Genomic DNA, 12,119 nt, shown 5'->3' on the forward strand with positions numbered 1-12,119 from the left:
ATTTGCTGTTGTGCTTGGAATCATTATTGTGTTGCATGACCCAATTTTGGCCAAGCTTTAGCTGTCAGACAGGCCTCTCAGGCCTCTTTCCTACCAACAGGGTTCTGGAGCCGGTGCCTTTATTTGAACCGTTAGGCAGGTTTTCCACCGTGGAAGCACTCGGTGCTCAGCCGAAAAACGGGTTCAACTCCGGCCCCACAAACTAGCTGGTCTCGGACCAAGAACGCGTGACGAAAGCAGCAGAAGGGCGTGCCCCTTTTCTACCATATTACATGTGTATTACATGAGAAAAGCGAAGCGATTTTCACGGCTGTGAATTAGGTTGGGCTCTAAGGCTGAACTTGCTGCTTTGTATCAGTTCATATCACAGATAAAAGGACACAAAGTGCGTACTTGTCTTCTTGCTCTAATCGCTGTCTGTGTTTACCTCTGTGCTGCGCACAGATGCTGCAGTAGTTTGGTTTGGACCGTGAAACGTATTTGCAGCACGAGAAAGGGGAGTGCGTTCTCCCACGATTGTGCGCTTCGGCTTCCGTGTCCAAAAGAGGACCCGCCCACGCTCATACGTAAAGGAGCAGTTCACAGAAACGCTGTGGGAACGCGGGCCCGTTCTTAAGCGTTTCGCCGGTTCATTGGGAACAGCACTGGCACGCGAACCGGCTCCTCTGCGGTGGGAAAGTAGCAGCATTTAACTCTAGAATACTTTGGTATACAGTGCAGTTCATGTTTGACTCAATGATTGCAAGGTACCCTGTTCCTGTCTGCAAAACAAACACAAATCATCACCCTTCCTCCACCGTGCTTGACAGTTGGTGTGAGGTGTTTGTGCTGATATGCTGCGTTTGGTTTTCACCAAACATAGTGCTGTGCATTATGGCCAAACATCTCCAGTTTGGTTTTGTGGTTTGTTCAGATACAACTTTGCAAACCTAAGCTGTGCTGCACTGTTCTTTTCAGAGAGAAGAAGCTTTCTCTTGGCAACCCTTCCAAACAAGCCACACTTTTTCCAGTCTTTTTTTCTAATTGTACCGTTATGAGCTTAAACATTTAACGTGGTAACTGAGACCTGTAAGAGTCTGAGATGCAGCTCCTTGTGTTTTTGCAATTTCTCTGAGCATTGCACTGTCTGAACCTGGGGTGAATTTGCTGGGATGTCCGCTCCTGGAATGATTGTGACACTGTGTTAACACACACCCTAATGCTCCAGACCTGCAAACTGCCAAAATGTCTGCATTAATAGAGGTGCTCACACTCGCTGATGATCAGTTAATCAAGTGCATTTAATTAGCAGCACCTGGCTGCTACTTACCCTCTTTATTCCAGTGGAAGCTGTAAGGGTGTGCTTAGTGTTTCACAGGACTGCATAGAGTCCTGTGAAAACTTTCTCACTTTGATGTCGGTCCTTTCCATCCTGCAGACACAATGTTTAGTGATTCCTAAACAGGGGTAAGAAAATAATGGAAATTATGATTTTTAAAACGGGGGGGGGGGAGTGGGCAGTAAGCAGAGAGATCCAAACCATTAGCTAAAATGGTTGAACAGTCAGTGGATAAATGGTTAAACTAATTCGCATAAAGTCATAAACACAGGCTTTCTCCAAATATAACACAAGACTTCCAGCTGTAAAATAGTTAAAATAAGAGATGGTCTAAAGTTCTGGATCAAATTTTTACACTGTGATTGATAAACATCCAGCTTCTACTCACTGTTAGTAGCACAAACACAGACTTGGCCCAACCAGCTACTGTATGAAAATATGACTATAACAATATTCACTTTTATTCTATAAAGACTTAAAAAAAAACCAAAAAAACATCTGGCTTACCATCAATTGAAATGTTTGGGATGTGATGGGCTGTGTCGAAGGAGTACTTGAGCTTATCTAACAGGGCTTTTGATATATAACCAAAAGGTTGCGAACCAGTGGTCTCGCGGGATTGAAAGTTGGATATTTGTAGCAGCTCTTAAGCTAGAAACCACCCAGGCAGAAATTTTATCTGATCAAAACTTCAGCTGACAGAGGCTGACTTTGTGAACCTGGTGTAATAGCTGTTTGAGCTTACACACACACACACACATGCGCACACACACACACATTAAGGTTTGCTTGATAGTTATGTTCTGGACCAGAAAATGAAATTTGTTCCAACGAAGTGTTCACAAGGTTTGTGTCTTATTAATTCTGAATGGAGCAGCCTCAGTCTCTTCTTTCCAGCCTTATGTGCTCAAAGATGGTGTGATGATGAAACATTTAGTAATTACTGATGATGATTTTGTGTTTTTTGGCACAAAAAGGGGGGAAAATCTATAGAAAAATAGAATAAACTATCTGAAAATATTGACACTGACATTAGCTATTAGTCAAACTTTGCTACTCGTATCAGACCAGAATTTCACAGCCTGTCGTTTATTTATTGGATACCTGTGTAAAACCAAAATCTGCAAATATATGCACATCATGCTTCTCAGTGTAATTGTGTATCTTTAAAGAAGTTGTAGACACCAGTAGTTTTCCCGCACTATAAAATGGATACGCAAACACACCCGTTTTGTCTTGCAGCCAAAGTCCAGAGCCCAGTGTGTATTGAGAATCAGTGGTGAGGCCTACTCTTCCTGCATGCAGGTGACAGCTGGCCTCTCCAGGCAAACGCAGCGTCAAAGCCAGAATCTGTGAACTGCTTATTCTGCAGAAGGCCACTTGCTATTTTTAATCTGTGACACAAAATAGAGGCGAGGGGAGGAAAAGAATTCAAGCTAGGAAGCCATGGTGCGCACCCAGTGTCGGCCGCGTGCCAGGCAGCTGATTTGGCACACTGCAGCAGGTTTAAGTTTATAAACCAGATGGAAACTGAACTAATCAGTTTGCAAGATGATACCAGCTTGCCATTCCTTTCCTCATAAAGTCATTGACCAATTTTTGATTGTGTGCAAGTGTGTGAATCGCTTAAGGAAATCAGTCAGCTTTGCTTATATTAGAAAAGAAGGAATGTGGAGGTTGGGGAGGGATGTGACTGGAAGAGGTGAGCCTTATCGGGTGCTCTTGTGGGCCTCCACGTTTCATATTTTATAAATCTCTCTAGCCATGAATTTGAAACATTTCAATCAGGATTGAAGTATAATCAGAAACCAGCTCCATAGATTAGTTTGTTTACTGTGTGTCTACGCTGGTATAAATGCGGGCCAATAAGCAAATGATAAGATGTCTCTATTGCCATTACACAATACAATGAAATTTTGTTGGAGCCATCCTCCAAAATTTCATTGAAGAGGGGGTTAAGAGGCAGTGTCCGGGATGTGTGCTGACCCTGATTATGGCTGTGACCCACCTGATGCAGCGGGTCCTGTATATGTTCTCCAGTCTGGGGAGCTGGGTGCCAGTGATCCTCTCAGCAGTCTTGATGATGTGCTGGAGAGCTTTCCTGTTGTCTGCAGTGCAGCCAGCGTACCACACTGAGATACAGTATGTGAGGACAGAGTCGATGGCTGACCTGTAGAAGCTCACCAGCAGCTGTTGTGGGAGTCGCGCTCTCTTCAAACACCTCAGGAAGTGAAGCCTCTGGAGACCTTTCTTGACAGTCGCTGTGGTGTTGATGGTCCAGGTCATGTCGTGGCTGAAGTTGACCCAGAGGTACTTGATGCTCTGCACAGCCTCCACTCTCTCATCACTGATTCTGATCAGGGAATGGACAAGGGGCCTCAGTCTCCTGAAGTCCAGGATCAGCTCCTTCGTCTTTGCTGCGTTGAAGGTCAAGTTGTTCTCTTGGCTGTAGTTCTCCAGGTTCTCGATCTCTGTTCTGTTGGCAGCCTCATCGCTGGATGTAATCCTGCCTACCACAATAGTGTCGTCTCCAAACTTTATGATGGTGTTGGTCTCGTGGGCGGGTTTGCAGTGTTGTGTGTAGAGGGAGAAGAAGACGGGGCTCAACACACAGCCCTGTGGTGTGCCGATGTTCAGGGTGATGCTGGAGGAGACCCGCTCCCCCATGCACACAGTCTGTGGTCTCCTGGTGAGGAAGTCCAGGACCTAGCTGCTCAGGTATGTGTTGAGGGCCCAGCTTGGTGGTGAGTTTGTGTTGTGTTGAAAGCAGAGCTATAATCAATGAATAGCATCCGCACGTAGCTATCTTGTTGGTCTAGGGGGGTCAGGGCAGAGTGGAGGGCCAGTCACACAGCATCCTCGGTTGACCTGTTTGCCCTGTTCTTCATCTTTCACAGATGTCTGTAGAAGCAGTCTGCATGCCTAGGTGCTTGGTTTATTCACCTGTGTTTGGAACACCTGAATTAAATGATTTGGATGGATGAATGAATACTTTGGGTAATATAGTGCATGTGTTATCTTAAATACCTGTCACACACACAAAATTGGCTTTATCTACAAGCACCTTATTACTAGCAAGCTGTTGCAAAAATATAGAATTTGTTCTCATTTCTTTAGCTTAATCTACAAAAATACCAACAACACAGTCTGACAGACATAAAATAGTATGTTTGCACGTTTCATCGCTTCACCTATTTCCCATTTTCCTAGCAAGACATAAAGAAACCATATATTTCTGAATTTTTAGAGTAAATTGCCAAACACTGAGGTCAGTATCTTCCCCAGAAATCCTGTATTAGCCATGTTACGCCTGAAATATTCCAAAATGTTTGGTAAGTGAAGATGAGTTAAGTATCTTGTTCTGCTACTGAAGATAAAATAGTCTGGAAGTGTATTTGTGGTTTACTTAACACTGGGATTAACCTTCAATAACCACACAAACCTTAGACATTGTTATATGAGTTTATACTTGCTTAGGATTCAGCAGAGACATTACCCCTTTGACTGTTACCTGTCAGAATTTCATTGGCCGGTGTTTGGTCTTGTCACACAGCTGACAGATTAAGGCTGCCCCCCCGTCCCCCCGTCCCCACAAGAGAGCAAAAGAAAATTGCTGAGAGCTGTTGTAGCCAATCATCACCACTGCAGATAAAAATGAGGCTACACTACCAGCAAGTAACCCATGCCAAAAAGTAATCTTAGCCCATTATCTTTGACAGTGACATCCCTCTCTATATTGCAAGTAAAAAAATGTGCTGAAATCCCCTAGGTGTGCGTTTGCATCTGTATATTTCTGTTTAAAAGAGATTTGTATGTGTTTGCATGGCCATCCAGTGATTTCTGTAGTTTTGTGCTTACCTGCTACCCTTTCTTGTTTAAGATGTTCAAATTGTTTGCATTATATCATACAAACCTCTAATGTTGTCAGTATTAACTCGCTTTGTTCTGTTACACCCCCCATTTATCGCACTCTGGAGCATGAATAGTGGCTGGGTCACAGCAGCGCTCACTGGCTCCTAATAGGTGTGAGCAGGGTGCCAGGTGGATGAGGAGATTTTGACACCCCATCATCTGTGGGTCCTCTGCAACTTCGAGAGATGGGGGCGTTTGAAGCCAGCAGTTTCCAGGCCAACCATTCAGGAGGGTTAATTACTATACCAACCAGGTGCCCCCTACCAGTAATGACCAATGCCCTTATGATCCACGCACCATTCACTCACCTTCCTTTTTTACGCTTACCTGAGTTTTATATCATGTAGTCCCTCTGCGACACTCGAGTTCGCGGAGCCACGCAGGTTTGCTCTGAGGGTGCTGCAATTTGAGGAGAGCAACTTTCTGCTCTGTTGCTGCCAAGGCTGTTAATATGTGAGACAATAGAAGAAGAAAAACACACGAAAAACGTGTCAGCCATTTTTTCTGTACTCGTTAGAGTGGCGTTAATTCTTGAGTATCGATGACATGTTCTGCATAATTGCACTTTTTGTATGGTGTTGCTGCAATGAGTCTGTCCATTATGAATTTGTGAAAGTAGACTGATTATGCTTTTCTTTATTGTCTATCATGTGGTATAGAGTGGTACAATTTGACATAATTAGGTTAGCATATGCACAACCAATCCATGTGAGGGAAAAGCCCCAGCTTCAGACTGCTCTAAACGCTCCGTTTTTTTTTCCTACAGTTTTTTTCTGTATAATATATTTTTCAGAACTACCTTAATTCTTCATGGAACAGATTTAACAAGGTGCTGGAAATATTCCTCAGAGATTTTGGTTCTTATTGACATGATAGCATCGCACAGTTGCTGCAGATTTGTCAGCTGCACATGTGAATCTCCAGCACATCCCAAAGGTGCTCTACTGGATTGAGATCTGGTGACTGTAGAGGCCATTTGAATACAGTGAACTCCTTGTCATGTTCAAGAAACCAGTTTGAGATTATTTAAGGTTTGTGACATGGCGAGTTGCCCTGCAGGAAGCAGCCATCAGAAGATGGATAGAGGTAGGCTGTAGCGTTTAAATGATGCTCACTTGGTGCTGAGGGGCCCAAAAGGTGCCAAGAAAATATCCAGCAACCTGAACCGTTGCCTGTACCTGAACCATACAAAGGCAGGATGGAGCTATGCTTTCATGTTGTTGATGCCAAATTCTGACCCTACCATCCAAATATTGCAGCAGAAATTCAGACTCATCAGGCCCTGTTTTTCCAATCTTCTGTTATCCTTTTTGATGAGCCCCTGCAAATTGTAGTCAGTTTCCTGTTAGAAGACAAGAGTAGCACCTGGTGTGGTCTTCTGCTCCTGCAGCCCATCTGCTTCAAGGTTCCACATGTTCGTTGCAACATGGGTAAGTGTGTCCAAACTTTTGACTGGTACTGTATATATAGGCCTACCTATAAAGATGCATACTAGCTTTGGTTGTGAGCGCAGAAACCGCCAAGGAAGGAGGGCCACAACAAGGCCCACAATATAATTAAGAAGGATTCTTTTTAACTTAATTATGTCAAACAGTTTTAGAGGAGTTACAAATAAAAACTGAAATATGAAGCTGGAAAAAAACATAATAGACCCACCTGTTGTGTAAATGTATACACGAATGCTGAAAGGTAAATTGTGTTACTCTAAATCTCCACTCCACTTCTATGGCCATAAGGTATGACAGTGATTTGTCTTCCAACTTGGAATTGGTTAATTTAATACCTCATCAATGCTTATATATATTAAATTCAGCACATTGTTTACATTTTTATATATATACTGTTAACAACTGAATTTGTTTGATTTATTTTGCTATTTTCTATTGACATTTTACGACGTCTGAAAAGTCTGAAAAGCCAAGCTAGCCTGTTGCTTGCTGTACCCTTGTACATATGAAGGCCATTACAACCCAGCACATAAGCTGCAACATAACATGGAGGCTAACAGAGTTGATATAAACTGTTCATTGACTATTCAAGAAGACCTAAGGGTTAAAACAAAAAAAGATGCATCCTTGCAAGCAAACCTAGGCATGCCTTTAAGTCATACCCTGTGATCTAAGCAGCTAATCACAAAGCCCACGCAACAGCCAGCAGGGGGTGTAACAAAGTGTTATCTATCTTGTGAAGCTTTCTGCAGTAAATATATTTTTGTATCCCATATTTTTCCTTCAAAGGCTCTTAAAATGACGTGTCCTTCATTAGTTAATTAACTTGTATAAAATAAACCAAAAATGCCATCAGTCTTAGTAACAGAGACGTTTCACCACAGTATACTGCCTGCCCAGCTGCCTAACGGTTTTCTGCAACTTGCAATCGATTCAGGTAGTTTCCAAATTTCTTAGTGGCAAGACTGAAACTGACAACAGCAACAACAACATGGCTCCCAGGACCCTGCTGGGAAGCAAGGAAAGCAAACTCAGTGGATGTTGGAGGCGCGAGAACTCGTGGACAGCCGATAAGCAAAAAAGGCCACACGGAGGATCAGCACGTAGCCACACCATACAGTCAGATCTCTATTAAGATAGGAGATGGTGGACCAGTGCGATAAGAGCTGACAGGACCTGCTGATGTGATAACAGTGATGGGGCACCAGCTGCAGATGCCACTGTCCCTAACCAACAAGGGAACTGAACTGAACTTTTTCTGGATGAGAGCGAGGTAGTCCTCAATTATGGTGATTCAGATTCCACAGAATTTTGGCAATTATGGGATATTGTTAATGTGGCAACATTTTCACATTTGAGTCTGAAAGCTTGCACTATTAAAAAAAAAACACACACACACACACACAGACACACTAAATGGGAAGGTATATGGTTGAAAAATCTTCTCGTTACTAGTAAAACTGTCATTTTCACCAAATAACCCACAAGAACAAATTGCAAATTGACTAACTACATAATTTAGAGAGGCCGATGCCACACCTCCAAAATAAATTTATAGCAAGATCAGAAAGAGCACTATAGAACTGTTTTTAAAGCCTTACATTTCCCGGAGCACAGTGGCCTCATTAATCACATAACTGGGGAGGTTTGGATCCACCAAGAATCCTGAGATTTGACTATCTGGCCAAACTGAGGAACTGAGCAAGAAGGGCCCCTGCAGAGACGGCAGGATGTTCCAGAAGGAGATCCGTCTCAGCAGCACTCCATCAGTCAGGATTTTATGAAGCTAGATCAAAGGAGGAAACTTCTGCATGAAGGACTGCCTGGAATTGACAGTCTGCTCAGCACCACCATCATGTTACAGTGTAGGGATTTTAAAAGCAAAATGAGGAGCAGTGCCTGATGTTTGCCAGACATAGTTGTCATTCTATGTGGGGTGGGGGTGGGGGTGGGGGGGTTGCTTCGCAGCAGCGAGGACAGGGTGGCCAGTCAGTGCTGAAGGGAGAGTGATTGCAGCCAAAGCTTGCAGCCAAGACAACACTGGGTTGGAGTCCTGAAGCCAAGACACTTGTCCTTGGCTTCAGGACAAGACTGACTGTCCTTAAAGCCCAGAGTTAAGCCCCCATACAAAAGGCATCCAATGTGATGGAGCTTGACAGCCTCTTCCAGGCAGGATGGGACAGCCTGCCCCAATCCAGGTGTACAAAGCCTAGACTGAAGAGTCAGTTTGACTGGCTGGCAAAGAAGGTTCTTCTTTTGTAAATGAGAAATTAGTGTTTTTGCTTTGTTTTTTTTAATGCGTTTAAAAATGACCCTAAAAATGTGCTTTCACTTTGTTATCATGAGTGATTAAGTGTGGATTTCTTTCATCATAGAAGCAACACTTAATTTTCTTTCATCTCTTCATCAGTCCCTGCACAGCAATGATGCAACCGTGCTTTTGTATTATCAGCCACGTGATTACAAAAAGAGGAAACAATCGTCGCAGTTTGCACATAGTTTGGCTTAATTTTTCACTTTCTAATGAGCTGATCCCCCCCCACACACACACACACTTCAATTCTCTGCCACGCATCCTCACTACTTCATTACATCCTCAGTGTATGACCATATTCTCACAACCTGCAGCTTGCTTACATAGATCCCTGCTCATTTGCAGATATCAAAACCCGAATCAGTTTCCCAGATTGTAATTGCCTAAATGAGTGAGTTTTGCAAATTAAACCGATTCTACGTACGAGATTCTGAAAGTTTTGGAAATCATTAGCATATTTTTCTGCAACACCAGCCGCCTACGTGTTCAGCACACTGAATTCACTGTTCTCCAGTATTATGAAATGCCTTACCCTTATGATATTTCATTGGTAGCCACGAGGCTTGTTAAAAGTTCTCGTTAATGCAGTATTGGTAGATTATGCAAAGCCACAAACTGCTCTGAAGTGTGTGTAGTTACGGCGGATACATACTGATAAAATGGAAATGCATGACCTGAGAAGGACTGCAAAGCATTTTTGCTCAGAATAAGTCAAATTCAGTATTACAGAATAATTATTTAAAACACAAGTTACTCAGGTTAATTTAGCACTCAAGGTTTTGATCATTTGTTCTTGAATGCACTCTTCCAGCATCTTATTGTGAGAGAATGTGCCCCTCTCTCATGCAAAAAAAAAAACAAAAGTTGTTTTGCATCTCTCTGTAGTCACTTTGTGTATCTCTGTAGTTCTTTTGTGTGTCTGTGATTATTTGCCATCTCCATGTGCCGGCTTTGCATAACTTTGTGGTCTTTTGTTGTCATTTTGTGTCTCTTTTTGGCTTCAGTGTCTCTTCAGGTTGGGTTTGCCTCTGTGTTTTCCTTTTGTAGTGCAGTCGTTTGTCCACCTCTTTGTAGCCGCTTTTGTTTTGAGTCTCTTTGTGGTCATTCTGTGCGTCCAGCTGTGAAATATTACGCTAGTTGATATGAAGGAACGTTTCAACAAAAATAAGTCCTGGATTCAATTGGGATCGCAGCAAGAAATGTTAACAGTCTCTGATTAAAAACCTTGTGACCCCCTCGAATGTCTGGCCCTGGCCATCTTTTCTCCAGTATGGCGTGGACATAAAAATGCCCCTTATAGACCATGTGTTCTGTTCTGGACAGATTTAAGATATTGCCTGGTTTTAAGCTATGTTATTGTTGTTGTTTTTTTCCTAAGCTGGTGGTTGCAGTGTCTAAACAATTAGCCCCCCCCAATCCATGCTCTCACTGCCGGCGCTGCAGCTATGTTTGCCAGAGCTATTTCATACACAATTGGACTGATATTTAATAGTCTGTGAAAGGGAGGCAGACAGCAAAGTGGAAAATTCCTAGTATCTTAAATTATCCTTAACTTTTAGACCATTATTACTTTGTTGTAGCGTTGACTTCTTTTTAACCATCACCATCAATCCCTCAGCTATAAGCAATGAACCATCTGCTATTATACAGCCAGTTAGCAAAGTCCAGGCAGAGTAATTACCTGTGTCAAAAGCAATGATTGTCTTCTGTGACAGATTATTCATCAATTTATAACTGCAGAGGCTGAAAGAAGGATTTTTAAGTTATTCTAACAGAGTCTGGGAGTGCTTTCTACTGCACACACGCACACACACACACACTTTTCAATAATTGATAAAACCCCTCAAACTTATCGGGTAAGGTTTTCTTTTTAGCCTGTCATGTCTGGCAGTTTTCGCAATCAGAATGATGATCCGAATGCACTGTTGTACCAAACATTGCTTTTACAAGAAGAGTTCTATAAGTTTTCTATAGGCTACTCTTGTTACTGTTTGTATTTGTATTTTTATTTTTTTTATTCATTCATGCCAGATCTGACAGGCAGGAAGGAAGAGGTAAAAAGAAGAGAGAGAAAAAAAGGGTGAAAACAGAAAAAATAATAGAGGTAGATACACATACTACACATGCATATTCACATATATATATACATGCATATACATATACACACATACAAACAATCTTGCTGTGGTTTGTAGTATTGTGTGTGCGCCTCTGTCATAGAACATACTCAATAATGAGGGCAAGAAGCCGCAACCACACCCCTCAGGATCCAGAGGCAAACAAGGAAAGACCCAGGGGACCCGGGCCCATCAAGAGCACAGAAGACCCGAGACCACACATCCTGATGGCAACCGCGTGCACACCCCAGAGGAGGAAGGAGGGAGACCCCAGACAGAGCCCCCATGGTCAAAGGGCAAGAGCCCAGAGAGCCAGAGGCAATGAGCAGCCGCCCCCCCCAAGGCCTCAGGCACACTATCGAGTTAGTTTTAAACAAGTGGTACATGAGCATGAAACTGAGGATCATGATTAGGCTAAAGGCCTAATAATGAAAAATTGGGTGCATGGCATTACACATCCTGATGGAGGCAGCCAAAAACATGTTTTCAAAGAGTATTAATTAAGAAGGTTTTAAATGGATAGGACTGCCCTATGACAGACTGGCGACCTGTCCAGGATGCAGCCCGCATTTCATTGTTCTGCATGTGTTGTATTTGTGGTTTAGAATTCAGTGTTTGCCGTTAGTTCAACAGAAAACAACAGAATATGTGACTGTGCCCAAATTTAGAGGATGCAAATTTTTATTTACACCAGCAATTCTGCAGTGTGGCACGTGCACCAGCAGCTCTGCTCAGATTATGTGAATAAATATTAAGTAGATAAACATATATAAATGTAAACGTTAAAAATGTAGTCTGGAGTATGAAATTCTCCTGTAGAGCGATTACACTTCCCCTGTGCAGTAGAGTCCCCACACCATTGATGCTGAGGAGGCTCACCCCCCCATTCCCCAAAACAGAACTTTATATTCTGATCTGTTCATAAGCGCGCGAATTTATATTATTTAAACAAAATCTTTTCAGATGGTTTGCTCCTTTGTTGACACAAAGCTTTGAACTGAAGGGGGCGA

Source organism: Archocentrus centrarchus (assembly GCF_007364275.1).
Source record: "Archocentrus centrarchus isolate MPI-CPG fArcCen1 chromosome 18 unlocalized genomic scaffold, fArcCen1 scaffold_23_ctg1, whole genome shotgun sequence".
Lineage (NCBI taxonomy): Eukaryota > Metazoa > Chordata > Actinopteri > Cichliformes > Cichlidae > Archocentrus > Archocentrus centrarchus.